A 15,943-nucleotide genomic window follows, 5' to 3' on the forward strand; every position below is an offset into this window, starting at 1 on the left:
GGCTGCCTTGGTGTCATTCACTCACCCTGGCCTGTTGTGGGTGGCTGGCTTGCTGGAACACTGTGTGGTCACGGTGGCGGGTGGCTGGCTTGTGGCTGGATGCTGGCCTGCTGGCACCCTGTTCTGTTGTGGGTCGGATGGCTGGCACCCTGTGGGGAGTGGCTGAGGCCAGGGCCTGTGGGTGGATGGTTGGCACCGTGACCGGACCAGACTGGAGCTGGCAGAGAACATGTGCTGCGCGCGGTGAAATTATGTAACGTATGGGCTGCGCAGGCGTAGGAGGTGGTGATAGAAGGCAGAATGTGTGCGCGCAACATACACAATGAAGTCACGAAAATATCGGCAATATCCGTAAATCCAAAGGCCGATTCCGATATATCGGGGAAAGTGCATATCGGCCCCCAATATATCTGTATTGCCGATAATCGGTCGATCGCTAATTCTTACTGCTGCCAAACTGACAAGCTGCTAGTCTATTTTACCTTTTTTTTGGCTTTCCAATGTGCATTTAGGGCTGTTGTCCCTGTTATTTATGCTGGTTAAAGCAGTGCTGGTCCTGCTTGATTAAAAGATATGTGCTGCTATAACTGCCTCGTGTAAAAAAAAGTCAATTTTGGTGTTGCTGTCTATGAGCAAAAATAGTTGTAAAAGAGAAAAAAAAATAATAATACCATAGCACTGCCAAAGTACACTGCCACTGAGGCTATTTTTGAAAAACCATGGTAACACTACATATCACTTTAGGAGGGATGCCAAATGTATAATTTAAAGTATTCATGTATTTTTTTAAATTTTATTTTATTTCACACAAAGACAAATGAAAAGCCTCTTACCCCACTGAATGATTTTTTTTTTTTTTTTTAGCATTACCAAAGATGCTCCTTAGCAGTGCTAGGCTATCCATGCTAATTATTTGGCAATGGGGAGCAGCTCCCCATGAGACTATATTTGTTCATAAAAATGTATCCTCCATTGACTTCAAACAATTTGTTCCAATATTCACCTTAACTTTGTTGAATTCACTGATTTATTGGTGAATTGAATTTCAGCTGATTCAATTATCATTAGTGTCCAGCAATTGCTTTCTAGATCCTAGAATCATTAAACCCTTTTCTTGCCAGTGCAGGGCGTCATGGGATTGTCCCCAGGGGCATGTCACTATGGCAACGACAAAATTATGTCATTACACCAGCATTGCTCTCTGCATCATTGTCCATCTCTGGAGAAAAGTAAGAGGACCCAGACATCACATCACCCACCTGAAACTTTCACAAAAAGGGGAGTATAAGAAAAAGCAAAAATTACAGGGGCCCTAAAGGCAGAGGGGGTGAGGGGATGTGGAGGAGGGAGCCTGGGGTTGGGCTTTAAAGCTGAATTCTGGTAGGAATTAGATATGCAATTTAGTGAATTTATGTATTCATTAATGTATCACAAAATGTACACTATATTACCAAAAGTATTGGGACGCCTACCCGTATACGCACATGAACTTTAATGGCATCCCACCCTTTGCAGCTATAACCGCTTCAACTCTTCTGGGAAGGCTGTCCACAAGGTTTAGGAGTGTGTCTATGGGAATGTCCATTTATAAAGTTAGGCACTGATGTGGACAAGAAGGCCTGGTTCACAGTCTGCGCTCAAATTCATCCCAAAGGTGTTCTATTGGGTTGGGGTCAGGACTCTGTGCAGACCATTCAATTTCCTCCACCCCAAACTCACTCATCCATGTTTTTATGGATCTTGCTGTAGGAGTAGTGATGGACGAACATCGTCTGGGGCGGTTCGCGAACGTCAGCTGCGGATTTTCTCAAAAGTCTGCAAACCGCGAGTTCGCGGCGGGCCCCATTGACTTTAATGGGAGGCGAACTTTAAAAACTTTTAGGTCATATTTGCAGCCACAAAAGACTTACTAGCTGTGCACAAATAGTCCCAGCACATGGACAATGTCATAACAGAAGTATTGCAATTGGAAAAGTTGCCCTAAAATTTAAATTTTTTTTTTAAAGAAAAACATTTTTTTTTTCCATAAATCAGCCAGAACTGACAGCAGCCGGTAAATACATGTCAAATACATATAGGGTCCATTCACATATCTGTAAAATGGGTCCGCATCCATTCCACAATTTGGCAGAACGTTTACAGACCCATTGATTTTCAATTCCAGTCTGAAAAAATTAGGCAATCACAGGATACAGAAGTAAGTGTCGGCCATTCCAGGCCCCAAAAATTAGCCCACATGCGTATACCTGATAACTAAGAACATTGTATTCTGTGGCTGAAGGTACATTAGGCATTCACAGGATAAATAGGTAAGTGTCGGCCATGAAAGGCCCCAAAAATTAGCCAACATGGGTTTACCTGAACGCTAAGAACGTATTATTTGGTGGCTGTAGGTACATTAGGCATTCACAGGTAACATAAATAAGTGTCGGCTAGTATAGGCCCCAAAAATTAGCCCACATGGGTTTACCTGACAGCAAAGAAAGTTGTATTCTGTGGCTGGAGGTACATTAGGCATTCACAGAAAAAATAATTGTCTGCCCTGAAAGGCCCCAAAAATTTGGCATTCAATGGACATGAAATGCCTTTTATGCCGCTGTATTTAGCAAAGACAAGGACCAAGAATTGTTGTGGGTGGATGGCGGTCTGGCGGATATTTGTGGCCTGGCATGAGGAATTTCAATGAAATGTCTACTGGTCACATGTGTTGAATTCCTCAGAGATCCATGCCTCATTCATTTTTATAAATGTGAGGTAGTCTACACTGTCATGAGCTAGGCGAGTGCGCTTATTGGTCACGATCCCCCCTGCTGCGCTGAAAGTCCTTTCGGACAGGACACTGGACGGGGGGCAAGCCAACAGTTCCATTGCAAATTGTGCAAGCTCTGGCCAGAGGTCAAGCCTGCCCACCCAGTAGTCCAGGGGTTCGTCACTCCTCAGAGCATCCACATCAGCCATTAACCCGATGTAGTCGGAAATCTGTTGGTCTAGGCGTTCCCTGATGCTGGATCCGGAGTACAGCTGTCGATGGTTCGGCTGAAAGAAGGATCTCATATCTGAAGTGACCAAGACATCTTCAAACCGCCCTCTTCTTGCAGGCGCTGTTGGACTGCTACCCGCAACTGTCTCTCTGTGAGTGGAAATTCTTCTGCCAGCGCACGCAAAAGCAGAATGCAGCATTTCCCGCAGCAAGGCCTGAAAGTGCTGCATTCTGACCGCTCTCTGTGATTGTGGTAACATTTCCACCATTTTTTGTTTGTACCGGGGGTCTAAGTACGTTGCCACCCAGTACTGGTCCTTGGCCTTGATGCTGCTCCCCCTTAAAACACTGGAGCATGAAGGCCCCCAATTCGCACTAAACTGGAAGCAGTGTAGTGGCCTGATTCCAGCTCATCATCCAGGATAATGTCGTCCTCGTTCTCCTCCCCCCATCCACGCATAACACCAGGGATCCCAGAAAGGTTTAAAGCATGCTCTTCTTGCTCCTCCTCATCCCCCCCCCCCCCCGGCACCATCCTCCTCTGACTCCTTTTCAGACTCCTGTTGTTGACTTGTCTCAGATGGAGTATCACCCACAAGGAATTCATCCAACATTGCGACTTCCTCCTGCTCCTAGACGGCTTGATCAATGACATGACGCAATGCACGCTCCAGAAAGAAGGCGTAAGGTACGATGTCACTGATGGTGCCCTGGCCTTGACTGACCAGTTTGGTGATCTCATCGAATGGCCGCAGAAGTCTGCATGCGTCCCGCATGAGCAGCCACTGGCGAGGTAAAAAAAAACCCAAGCTCCCCAGAACCTGTCCTGCCGCAGAGTTCGCACAGGTAGTCATTAACTGCACGTTTTTGCAGGAGCAGCCTATTAAGCATATGCAACGTTGAGTTCCATCGCAATGGACAACCACAAATAAGACGCCTGAGGGGCAAGTTGTGTCGCCGCTGAATGTCAGCAAGGCGAGCCATGGCTGTGTAAGATATTCTGAAATGGCCCGAGATTTTCCTGGCCTGCCGCAAGATGTCCCCAGGGTATTCGGCAACGAATCACTGCACGACCAAGTTCAGGACGTGTGCCATGCATGGCACGTGTGTTATTTTGCCCTGTTTCAGCGCGCTCAGCAGATTGGCACCTTTGTCGCACACCACTTTACCAACTGTCAAATTCAGCGGTGTCAGCCACTGATCTGCCTGTGAACGCAAAGCTGAAAGGAGTGCAGGACCAGTGTGGCTCTTGGCTTCCAGGCACAACAGATGTAGCACAGCATGGCAACGTCTCACCTGAAGAGACGGTAGCATCGGAAAAATAGGAGTCAGCCGAGGAGGAGAGGGAGGATGGAGGAGGAGGAGGAGGAGAAGAAGAGGCAGGCCTGCATGCAATCCGTGGCGGTACAACCAAATCTACACGGGTGCCACGAGTTACATGCTTGATGGCCATCAGAAGGTTCACCCAGTGGGCAGTAAAAGTGATATACCTTCCTTGCCCGTGTTTGCTAGACCATGTGTCTGTGGTCAGATGTATCTTGGCACCAATACTGTGTGCCAGAGATATATTCACTTGCCGCTGAACATGGCCATACAGCTCTGGAATGCCCTTCTGCGGGAAATATTTCCTGCCTGGGACCTTCCATTGTGTTGTTCCAATGGCCACAAATTTCGTAAAGGCCTCCGAGTCCACCAGTTGATATGGCAGTAGTTGGCGGGCTATCAGTTCCGACAAGCCAGCAGTCAAACGTTGGGCAAGAGGGTAATCCGGTGTCATAATTTTTTTCCGCTCCAACATTTGGGCCACAGAAGCCTGCCTTTTTTCCAGAACAATGTGACAATGTCATGATGGAAGGTGGAGTGGAGGATAATTGTGAGGAGAGAGGATAAGGAGAAGAGGCTGGACGGTGAGAGCCTGGAGTGTGGCTTTGTGGGTTCTGATGGTGTTGCTCCCACTGGGCTCGGTGATGGGAGTTCAGGTGCAGATGGCAACACTGTTGTCAGCAACGGACACATTAAAAAAAGTCCACACTGCGGAGCCATGTGCCGGCGTCCTGGGAGCGCCAGATGTGACTGTACATGGTTGATGGCTCACTCTTGATACATTTGCAGTCTGCTTTGTACCTATTGTGCAATGCAAGTTCTGCCTGCCTCTCCTCCCTATCTGCTGGTCCATCTCTCCCTCTGAACTCCCCTCCTCTTCCTCTCTTGTGGCCCCCCACATGACGTCCATAGACATGTCATCATCCACGTCACCTTCCACACCACTAACAATCGAGATCTCGGAGTAGGCAGCAACAGTGGGGACCAACCTCCTTGGGCTGATCTGGGTACTGTTGTCAGACTGCTGAGTGGCGGCTGTTGCTACCTCCTCTTCCTCATCCGATGCCAAGAATGGCTGCGCATCGCAAATGTCTTGTGATGGATCGGAAAATAATTCCAGTGACTCAAGCGGAGGGTATGTGGTGGTGGTGTTTGTGGTGGTGTCTTTGGGGGTGCACACAGCAGAGAGTGAAGAGGGTGCAGATAGAGAGAATGAGGAGGGTGCAGAAGAGGAAGGCTGAGTGAGCCACTCAACCAAGTCTGGTGCGTCCTTTGACATAATCGAACGCACCTTCTGAAACTTAACACTTTGGCTCTGGCCTACTTCTCCTGCTCTGTGTGCTGCTGTGACAAAAGTCTCTAGAGAATCGCAGTATATCTAGAAAAAGGTATATAACACCCTGCTTCAATCTGTGGTATTGGGGGACCACAGGTTTATCACACCAGTTCTACAAATAATTGGCCAGTAACTGTTGTCACTGTGTGTAGCACAGTTAACACAGCAAAAGAGGCCACATTTTTGCAGGACTAAAATACAATCTTAGAAAAGTATACTGTTAAATAACACCCCACTTCAATATGTGGTATTGGGGGCCACTGGTCTATCACACCAGTTGTTCAAAATATTGGCCAGTGAGTTTGGCACTGTGTGTAGCAGAGTTTACACAGCAAAAGAGGCAATGTTGTTGCAGGACACAAATACACTTGTAAAAGTATACTCAGATAACACCCCACTTCAATATGTGGTATTGGGGGGGGGGGGGGGCACTGGTCTATCACACCAGTTGTTCATAAAATTGGCCAGGGAGTTTGGCACTGTGTGTATCAGAGTTAATGCAGCAAAAGAGGCAATATTTTTGCAGGACACAAATACACTTGTAAAATAATACACAGATAACACCCTACACCCTACTTCAATATGTGGTATTGGGGGGCCACTGGTCTATCACACCAGTTGTTCAAAATATTGGCCAGTGAGTTTGGCACTGTGTGTAGCAGAGTTTACACAGCAAAAGAGGCAATATTGTTGCAGGACACAAATACACTTGTAAAAGTATACTCAGATAACACCCCACTTCAATATGTGGTATTGGGGGGGGGGGGGCACTGGTCTATCACACCAGTTGTTCATAAAATTGGCCAGGGAGTTTGGCACTGTGTGTATCAGAGTTAATGCAGCAAAAGAGGCAATATTTTTGCAGGACACAAATACACTTGTAAAATAATACACAGATAACACCCTACACCCTACTTCAATATGTGGTATTGGGGGGCCACTGGTCTATCACACCAGTTGTTCAAAATATTGGCCAGTGAGTTTGGCACTGTGTGTAGCAGAGTTTACACAGCAAAAGAGGCAATATTGTTGCAGGACACAAATACACTTGTAAAAGTATACTCCGATAACACCCCACTTCAATATGTGGTATTGGGGGGGGGGCACTGGTCTATCACACCAGTTGTTCATAAAATTGGCCAGGGAGTTTGGCACTGTGTGTATCAGAGTTAATGCAGCAAAAGAGGCAATATTGTTGCAGGACACAAATACACTTAGGAAAGTATACTCCGATAACACCACACTTCAATATGTGGTATTGGGGGCCACTGGTCTATCACACCAGTTTTTCAAAAAATTGGCCAAGGAGTTTGGCACTGTGTGTATTAGAGTTAACAGAGCAAAAGAGGCAATATTGTTGCAGGACACAAATACACTTGTTAAAGTATACTCAGATAACACCCCACTTCAATATGTGGTATTGGGGGGCCACTGGTCTATCACATCAGTTATAATACATTAAAAGTGCTTTTGTTACTGTTTGTAGTATTGCTGCAGCAACGCTCAGTCACCAAACCAGTCACAATGCTGCACAGTGCACAATACAAATCCACTATAATATGCTTTCTATATTACAAAGTATATTATACCGTGGATTACACCCATATATAGTGCACTGCACACCTATACCAAATAAATAGCAGCCCTTTTGTAGACATTAAAGCCCCGTACACACGTACCGATTGTCGGCCGTAAATATTCGGCCGCCGACTGATCGGCCGATTGTAGGCTTGTTAGTATGATGCTTCCGACAACCGACAGCGCATTTTCGGCCGAACAGAATCTGTCGTGCAGACTTTAAAATATTTGTTGGCCGTCACCAGAACGGCCGATTGTTCGCCAGTCAGTACAGATTTCGGCCGACAAAGAGCAGATTAGCAAGACTGGGCATGCTCAGAAAAGAAAAAACACACGGAAAGTTAACCATCACATGACATCACTTCTGCAGTCGGCTGTTGTTGGCCGACAAAATTCGTGTGCAGTCTTTAGCAGTTTTCAACAGACACGACAGCCCTGGACAAAAGACGGCCGATCGTTCGGCCGACGATCGCTACGTGTACAGGGCTTAACAGAGCGATTTGTGTCACTGCTGATCTCTGTCCCTGGAGCACACTGGATACCTGTCCCTAAATTGAAAAAGTGCACACCTATACCAAATAATTTGCAGCCCTTTAAATGACTTTTGTGGACATTAACAGAGCGATTTGTGTCACTGCTGATCTGTCCCTAGAGCTCACTGGATACCTGTCCCTAAACTGAACAGAAACTGTACACCTATACCAAATAAATTGCAGCCCTTTAAATTACTTTTGTGGACATTACCAGGGATTTGTGTCACTGCAGATCTCTAGCTGTCCCTGGAGCACAGACTGTATACCTGTCCCTAAACTGAAAAGAGACTGTAGTAGACCTATACCAAATACTATACCAGCCCTGAAAAGGACTTTTGTGGATCTTAACAGAGCTATTTGTGTCTGGCAATCTCTCCCTGATGAACACAGCAGACCTCTCCCTACGCTGACAAAAAGCAGAATGTGAAATGGCCGCCTGCTCTGGTCTATTTATAAGGTAGGGGGCATGTCCATGTGCTGAAATGTTTCAATTGGCTGTCCCGTTCCACCTGACGGCTGTGTCATGGGTCAAAGTTCTCCCCAATGTAAACTAATATGGCCGCCGCTGTGTTCGCAAAATTTGCGGGTAGCGAACAAGCAAAATTTGCCACGAACCGACCGCCGGGCGAACCGCAAGGCCATCCCTATTTAGGAGTAGGTCCTGAAACTCAGAAACAGCAATTTCCTAGAATAGAACCAGGTCTTATGAAATTTCTTTTTTTTTTTTTAATCAAAAAAGTTTTATTGAATCACCTAAAACAATCCAGTGTTTATACATTGAGAAAGATACTTTTTCGGACATAGAAAGTATTAGGACCTAATAGAACAACGCTCTAGCGAGTCAGTCATAAAATAAGCCAGCTTACAGGAAAAAAAAACACTTGTAACACAGATGTAGTAGTAAGCCAACAAAACCCCTACAAATTCTCATTGCAGTTGGACTGATTTATCCAACCAGACAATGCAATAGCCTCATCTGAATAAGTTCCCTAGGGCTCAGCCCTGTTGTATTTAGCCAAGGGGCACATAAGCTCTAAAATTTGCCCAAACATTCCCTATGTTGGTATATATATTACTCTCAAAGATAAAAGTATTCGCCATGAAAAGTATTCCCCATGGATAAAAGTATTCCCAGTGAAAAAGTATTCACCTTGTTTTAAGTTAAGGTGGATCCACAGATTTCCAACATACCAGACTCATTTTTCGTGCCTAAAACAAGGCACAAGTAAAGGCCAATCTTGTCATCTCCTCTGGGATTGCTTCCTCGAACACCCAACAAACAACATATTGGGTCTCAAATTACAGTAGTTTGAAAGACTTGATTAAGAGTAGATAGGATCCCGGTCCAGTACCGGTGGAGCCTTGGGCAATGCCAGAGGAAATGAATGAGGTCCCCAGGTACCTGTCTACATTGACCACACAGTGGATCTGCAGGTTTACCCAGTTTTAGAGTTTTTCAGGAGTGTAGTGCACTGTTAGCAAAATGTATAATTGCAACAGTTTCTGGGTGATATTTAAAGAACACATGGTAACCGACTGAAATGCCTCCACCAATTGGTCAGCTGTCAGTGTCCTCAAGTCCTCTTCCCACTGAGTCATCACTTTTGTAGGCTGGGCTTTCAAAAATTCAGTTAATAACATTTGGTAGCATTGGGAGATAAAGCCTTTAGTCTTGGTAATAGATTGAAACGGGTTAAAAATAGGGGTAGGGGATTGTACCCATCCTTCCCACATTAACCTGAGATTGGACTGCATGCTGCAGCTGTATGTAATAGTAGAGAATGGTAGAGGGCAGAGCAAACCTAGGATGTAGATCAGTAAATAGTAACAGTTTCCCATTTTGAAAAATGTGGGATCGATGGATCACCCCTAGGGCACGCCACCTAGGTCCCTGCTGAAATTTAGCCAGCTCTGTTTGTTTTATTCCGCCAAATTGGTCTATACACAGTGAACCTCACCACCTGTTGCAGTTGCTTAGATTTATTCCAAACCTTTTGAAGAAGCACATAAGTAGGCATCTATTGGTTGGGTTTCTGAAACAGTTGGGATTCAAGGCCTTTTGGAATGGAATCTGCCTTAGTGCATAAAAGCATAAGGCGCATAGCGGATCCAGTCGGGGGAGAGGTCATGGAGCCAATTAGGTACTGTAGTTGGGTGGCTAAATTGAAAAGCCAGAGGTTGGGAAGTGCCAGACCACCACCATCTCTAGGGTTTTGCAATTGTTCTAGCCTAATCCTAGGGGGATGATTATTTCATAGCAGTGTTCTAAAAAGGGACTACCACTGGGGAGTTATGGAGCAAATATTATATTTGTGGCATGAGGATCATCTTGATCAAATTAGTTTGCCCCCCCCCACTGACATTTTACGTTTATTCCATATATGAATCCTATCCCTGAAATGAGACAAGGGGTGAATATTAAGTCGGCAGTAATCAATAAGCACAGGGGTGACCTGAATGCCTAAGCATTTAAAGGATTGGACAACAGGGATGGGACACGAAACCATCAATGGCCACCCTGGTTCATTGTCCAACAACATCAAAGCGGATTTAGCCTAGTTGATAGTGAGGCCCGATTAATAACCAAAATCAGAAATAGTGGTCATGACAGCAGGAAGGGAAGTGGAAGTGTTCCCTAAAAAATAACACGTCGTAGGCATAAAGCATGATCTTCTCATGCAGCTTACCATATCTGAACGAAGTTGCATGAGGACTGTTAGGAACCAGGGCTGCCAAAGGCTCGATTGCAATAGGAAAAAGTAGGGGTGACAGAGGACATCCCTTCTTGGTCCTCCTACCAAGAGCAAAAGCTTAGGATTCCCTATCAGACAGCCTAACAGTCGCATGCAGGGAACAGTACAAAAACGCACCCGTGCTATAAATCGGTTCCCAAAGCCAAATTTGGACAATAATACCCACAGATACATCCAGCTAATGCTGTCAAATGTGTTATTGACTCCAGGGACAGGAATGCCCTGTGATCCACATTATCAGCCGGTGTTTGCATTTTAGGAAGAGCTGTCTAAGATTAGAAGCTGTAGATTTAGGCTGCATAAACCAGGCTTAGTCTGAGTGAATGATTGACAAAATAACCTCAATTAACCGTAGAGCTAAAACTTTAGCTAGAATTTTACCATCACTTTGTAATGAAGCTATCAGCCTGTAGGAACCAGGATCAACGGGATCCTTACCTGCCTTAAGTAGCAAAACCACATTAACCCAAGATACAGATGCAGGAAGGTGACCCGCAGCAAAGGAAGCATTAAAGACTTCCAGCAGTCGTGGCAATATTGTTTTCCCATATCTAGTATACACCTCTATAGGGATTTCATCATCCCAAGGAGCCTGATAGGAGGGGAAAGAACAGGCCGCCTTCTGTAATTCATCTAGCATGAGCGGGGCATCCAGTTTCCAGCCTGATGCTCGAGACAAAGTCGGTAGGGGATATACCCTGAAAGTAATCGACTAAGGCCTCCTCTGAGTAAGAACCATACAAGTGTAGAATTTGGCCAACTCCGTAATAAATTGATGTGTAGTGTTAACTACACACCCCGTGGAGGAGCGAATAGTCCCTGTAGCTGGAGAGGACTGTTGGGATTGAGCAATTTTAGCTAACAGGTGACTCGTTTTCTCCCCCCCCTCCTCATAAAATGCCACTTTTGTAAAGAAACCTTTACGCTCCATGGTGGAGGATCTCAGGAGGTCCAGAGGGCTTTGAGCTAACATCCATGCCTCCCTTGCGGAGTTAGTGGGGTCAGTCACATATAACTCCAACTGTCATACCTGGTTTTCTACCTGATCTAGCAAGGCAGAGGAAGAGTATTCAACAGCATTTATTTAGGCTATGAAGCTACCAATGTGGGAGAGAGATCTGTTGGTTTTGAAGAAACACAAGAATTCTTTGACGTTAGGGTTTCTTAGGTACCACACCTCTGACAGCAGGCAACCTAGGGCAGTGCCTCTACCCCCTGCAGGGGAGAGAATAGGAGGATGCCTGTCTAACTGGTAATCCAAATAACAGTTAAAGTTTCCCATAATTCATGGGGTGATATCTGGTTTATCAGCCAGGTATGACAGCAATAATTGCAATACCTCCCTCGATAACAGAGAAGGAATATACAGCTGCAAGCAAAAGTAAGTGAACCCTTTGGAATGAGATGGATTTCTGCACAAATTGGTCATAAATGTGATCTGATCATCATCTAAGTCACAACAATAGACAATCACAGTCTGCTTAAACTAATAACACACAAAGAATGAAATGTTGCCATGTTTTTATTAAACACACCATGTAAACATTCACAGTGCAGGTGGAAAAAGTATGTGAACCCTTGGATTTAATAACTGGTTGAGCCTCCTTTGGCAGCAATAACTTCAACCAAACGTTTCCTGTAGTCGCAGATCAGACGTGCACAACGGTCAGGAGTAATTCTTTACCATTCCTCTTTACAGAACTGTTTGTTCAGCAATATTCTTGGGATGTCTGGTGTGAATCGCTTTCTTGAGATCATGCCACAGCATCTGAATCGGGTTGAGGTCAGGACTCTGACTGGGCCACTTCAGAAGGTGTATTTTCTTCTGTTTAAGCCATTCTCTTGTTGATTTACTTCTTTGCTTTGGGTCATTGTCCTGTTGCAACACCCATCTTCTGTTGAGCTTCAGCTGGTAGATAGATGGCCTTAAGTTCTCCTGCAAAATGTCTTGATGAACTTGGGAATTCATTTTTCCTTTGATGATAGCAATCCGTCCAGGCCCTGACGCAGCAAAGCAGCCCCAAACCATGATGCCCCCACCACCATACTTTACAGTTGGGATGAGGTTTTGATGTTGGTGTGCTGTGCCTCTTTTTCACCACACATAGTGTTGTGTGTTTCTTCCAAACAACTCAACTTTGGGTTCATCTGTCCACAGAATATTTTACCAGTACTGCTGTGGAACATTCAAGTGCTCTTGTGCAGACTGTAAATGTGCAGCAATGTTTTGTTTGGACAGCAGTGGCTTCCTCTGTGGTATTCTCCCATGAAATCCATTCTTGTTTAGTGTTTTACGTATTGTAGATTCGCTAACAGGGATGTTAGCATTTGCCAGTGACTTTTGTAAGTCTTTAGCTGACACTCTAGGATTCTTCTTCACCTCATTGAGCAGTCTGGGCTGTGCTCTTGCAGTCGTCATCTTTACAGGACGGCCACTCCTAGGGAGACTAGCAGCAGTGCTGAACCTTCTCCATTTATTGACAATCAGTCCACAATACCGTGGACTGATGAACAGCAAGGCTTTTGGAGATACTTTTATAACCCTTTCCAGCTTTATGCAAGTCAACAATTATTAATCGTAGGTCTTCTGAGAGCTCTTTTGTGCGAGGCATCATTCACATCAGGCAATGCTTCTTGTGAAAAGCAAACCCAGAACTGGTGTGTGTTTTTTATAGGGCAGGGCAGCTGTAACCAACACCTCCAATCTCATCTCATTGATTGGACTCCAGTTGGCTGACATCTCACTCCAATTAGCTCTTGGAGATGTCATTAGTCTAGGGGTTCACATACTTGTTCCACCTGCACTGTGAATGTTTACATGGTGTGTTCAATAAAAACATGGCAACATTTCATTCTTTGTGTGTTATTAGTTTAAGCAGACTGTGGTTGTCTATTGTTGTGACTTAGATGATGATCAGATCACATTTTATGACCAATTTGTGCAGGAATCCATATCATTCCAAAGGGTTCACATACTTTTTTTTTTTTTTTTTAAGCTTACTTTAGCATACTTTTTCTTCTTTTTTAGCTGTACACATTTGCTAAGTTCAAAGTCAGAGTAAATAATTTGCAATAAAGAAAAGCAAAACGGCCACATAAGTTCAATAAGGAGTGCAGTTCCTGATAGGCCAGGGCTTTATAAATCAGGATGCTCATCAACCATTATTTGGCCTCTTTACCAAATAATTCTAATAAAATAATAACCAAATAATTCTAGCAGCCATTTCTCCACAAACGCAGTGGGGTTACTGCCTTTTCAGGCATCCCCACTATACGACCATTGTTGCACTGTAGGCGATTTTCAGTATCATCTGCTCTGTTAATGGTTTGGATAATTTGCTGTGCTGCTATTTTAGCATCTAGAACACTGACATGACATTCCACAGCAGTGGTTCTTTCCCTGATCTTCTGGAGGTCTTGGCAAAGGAGAGAAACCATCTCCTTCAATCCCCCAAAATGTTCTTTAAGATCATCTACAGATGCAGTGCATTTATGGACTGCCTTTAAAATCTAAAGGTAGGCTGCGTGTTTTCATCTGCAGGTATAATAAAATATGTCAGGAGCAGGGTTCGGAGGCATCTCCAGGGACTCTGTGTCATCAAGCATAGCTGCTCCCTCCTGCTCAGTTAATTTAGAGGGAGAGGTGGAGGCCTGCACATCTGGAGCAAAAAGACCCTTGGTGCCGATAGCCTCTAGGTGTAATATAGCATGTCTCTAGGTTGATCTTTCCCCTGGGGTTTGTTTGTCTTGTTAGACTTACCCCCAGATCCCTTGTCTTCTCTGCACCTCATGGGGTCTGCTGCAGCTGGGGTGGTTGCGCACCACCTTGGACCACCGAGGCCACAGCCTCTTCTCTGTTTTTATGAGTCATCATTAGCTCTGAGGAGCTCGGGATCAAGCTGGGTATGTCCAGGGATCAGATTCCAGGGAGCAGGGTCAATGCAGTGAGAACAAGAGAAGGAGCTATGTGAAATGTTTCCGCTAACATGCCGCTGCAGGCCATGCCCCGGCTCTGTAAATTTCTAATGGATAACTCTATCTGAAGCAACCAGGCTTTCCATGCATTCAATATCATTACCTTTGAGTGCCCAAGTAGCTATAGATGGTGTCTGAGACTGCGTCCTCTAAACTGGGATGCAACTCCTAGGAGCGTTGATCAGGTGAGGGAGTATAGTTTTCTTATATGTGGTCTTGGGGAGGTTGTAACGGATCAACCAGCACCCCGACCGAGTACCTCCGTTGACAGATGCCCCTAGTGCTTCCCGAGGGCTCCAAGGACTCCACCAGACACCGTAACCATTTCAGACCCCACGAACCGCCGCAGCTTGGTTAGGGTCTCGCCATCTCCTACCCACCCTGGACCTACGACAAGGCTCCAGGTTCCCGTGGGTGAACCTCTCTTTCCCCAGAGAGGGCAGCAGAACAAGCTCTTACACAAGCTCTTACAAGAACTTAGTGATTATCTAAGGGAGTATGGAAGACCATAGCTATCCCTTGTAGCATCTTCCCCCAATAAGAGATAGGACTCTAGATTGAGGGTGAAGTAACTCTAGAACAACTTTATTGAACAAGAAACAGACTTTTATACAGTTTTCACCCACAAGGTTACCGCCCAGGTGGACCTTGTTTTAAGACTGGACGTGACATTCATAATCCAATAGGAACAGAGTTTTACACTCTCATACAGTGTACATAATCCTTCCCCTCTGGCTGATTACAGTAGCATATGCAGATGAAAGTGTATACAGGAACTAAACTAATTATCTAGCCATCTGGACAGAACAATGTGAGGTCATTAACATTTAACAATGGAACAGACAGGTAAACTTTAACACAATATGCATTCCCTTCCAATACACAAATAATAGGGAAGTCTGCGAATGACAATCTTTGTGTCTCTCTCACAGCCAAGCATGAAATACACTGTGTAAGGTGGTATTAAATCTTCATATTTCTATATGAAGATTTTGCTGACAAATATTGAAGCAATCCAAACCATTACTAATCTGTCTTTCACTCATAGTGACGGTTAGTACCGTCAAAGAGGTCATTATGGTTGAGTAAGGAAAAGTCAGGATCTTATGGTAGGTGCTAGCCAGTGAACTTTTGCTCAAAGTCCCACACTTTAGGCCCAAAGTTGTAGATTGTTGGGCCAAAAAATATGTAGGATTGTACATGGGGCTAAATGGCATTTTCAGCCTACTTCGGAGTAGTAGGGGACATAATGTGTACAACCTAAATTCCTAATATTTTGTGCACTGGGAAATTTTGTGAACGTAGTGGAGAATTTTATCCATTTGTATAGGTGTCAGCTGAAGCTGAAGTTCAAGTTCCCACTTAGAGAGGTAAGCGGGTTTAGAATTTTCAGGAAGAGTTATGAGTAATGATGGAAACTGTGTGTCATCATGGGCCTTGCTGTTCACATTACTTTTCAAATATT

Source organism: Pelophylax lessonae, assembly GCF_965119305.1.
Source record: "Pelophylax lessonae genome assembly, chromosome: 1".
Lineage (NCBI taxonomy): Eukaryota > Metazoa > Chordata > Amphibia > Anura > Ranidae > Pelophylax > Pelophylax lessonae.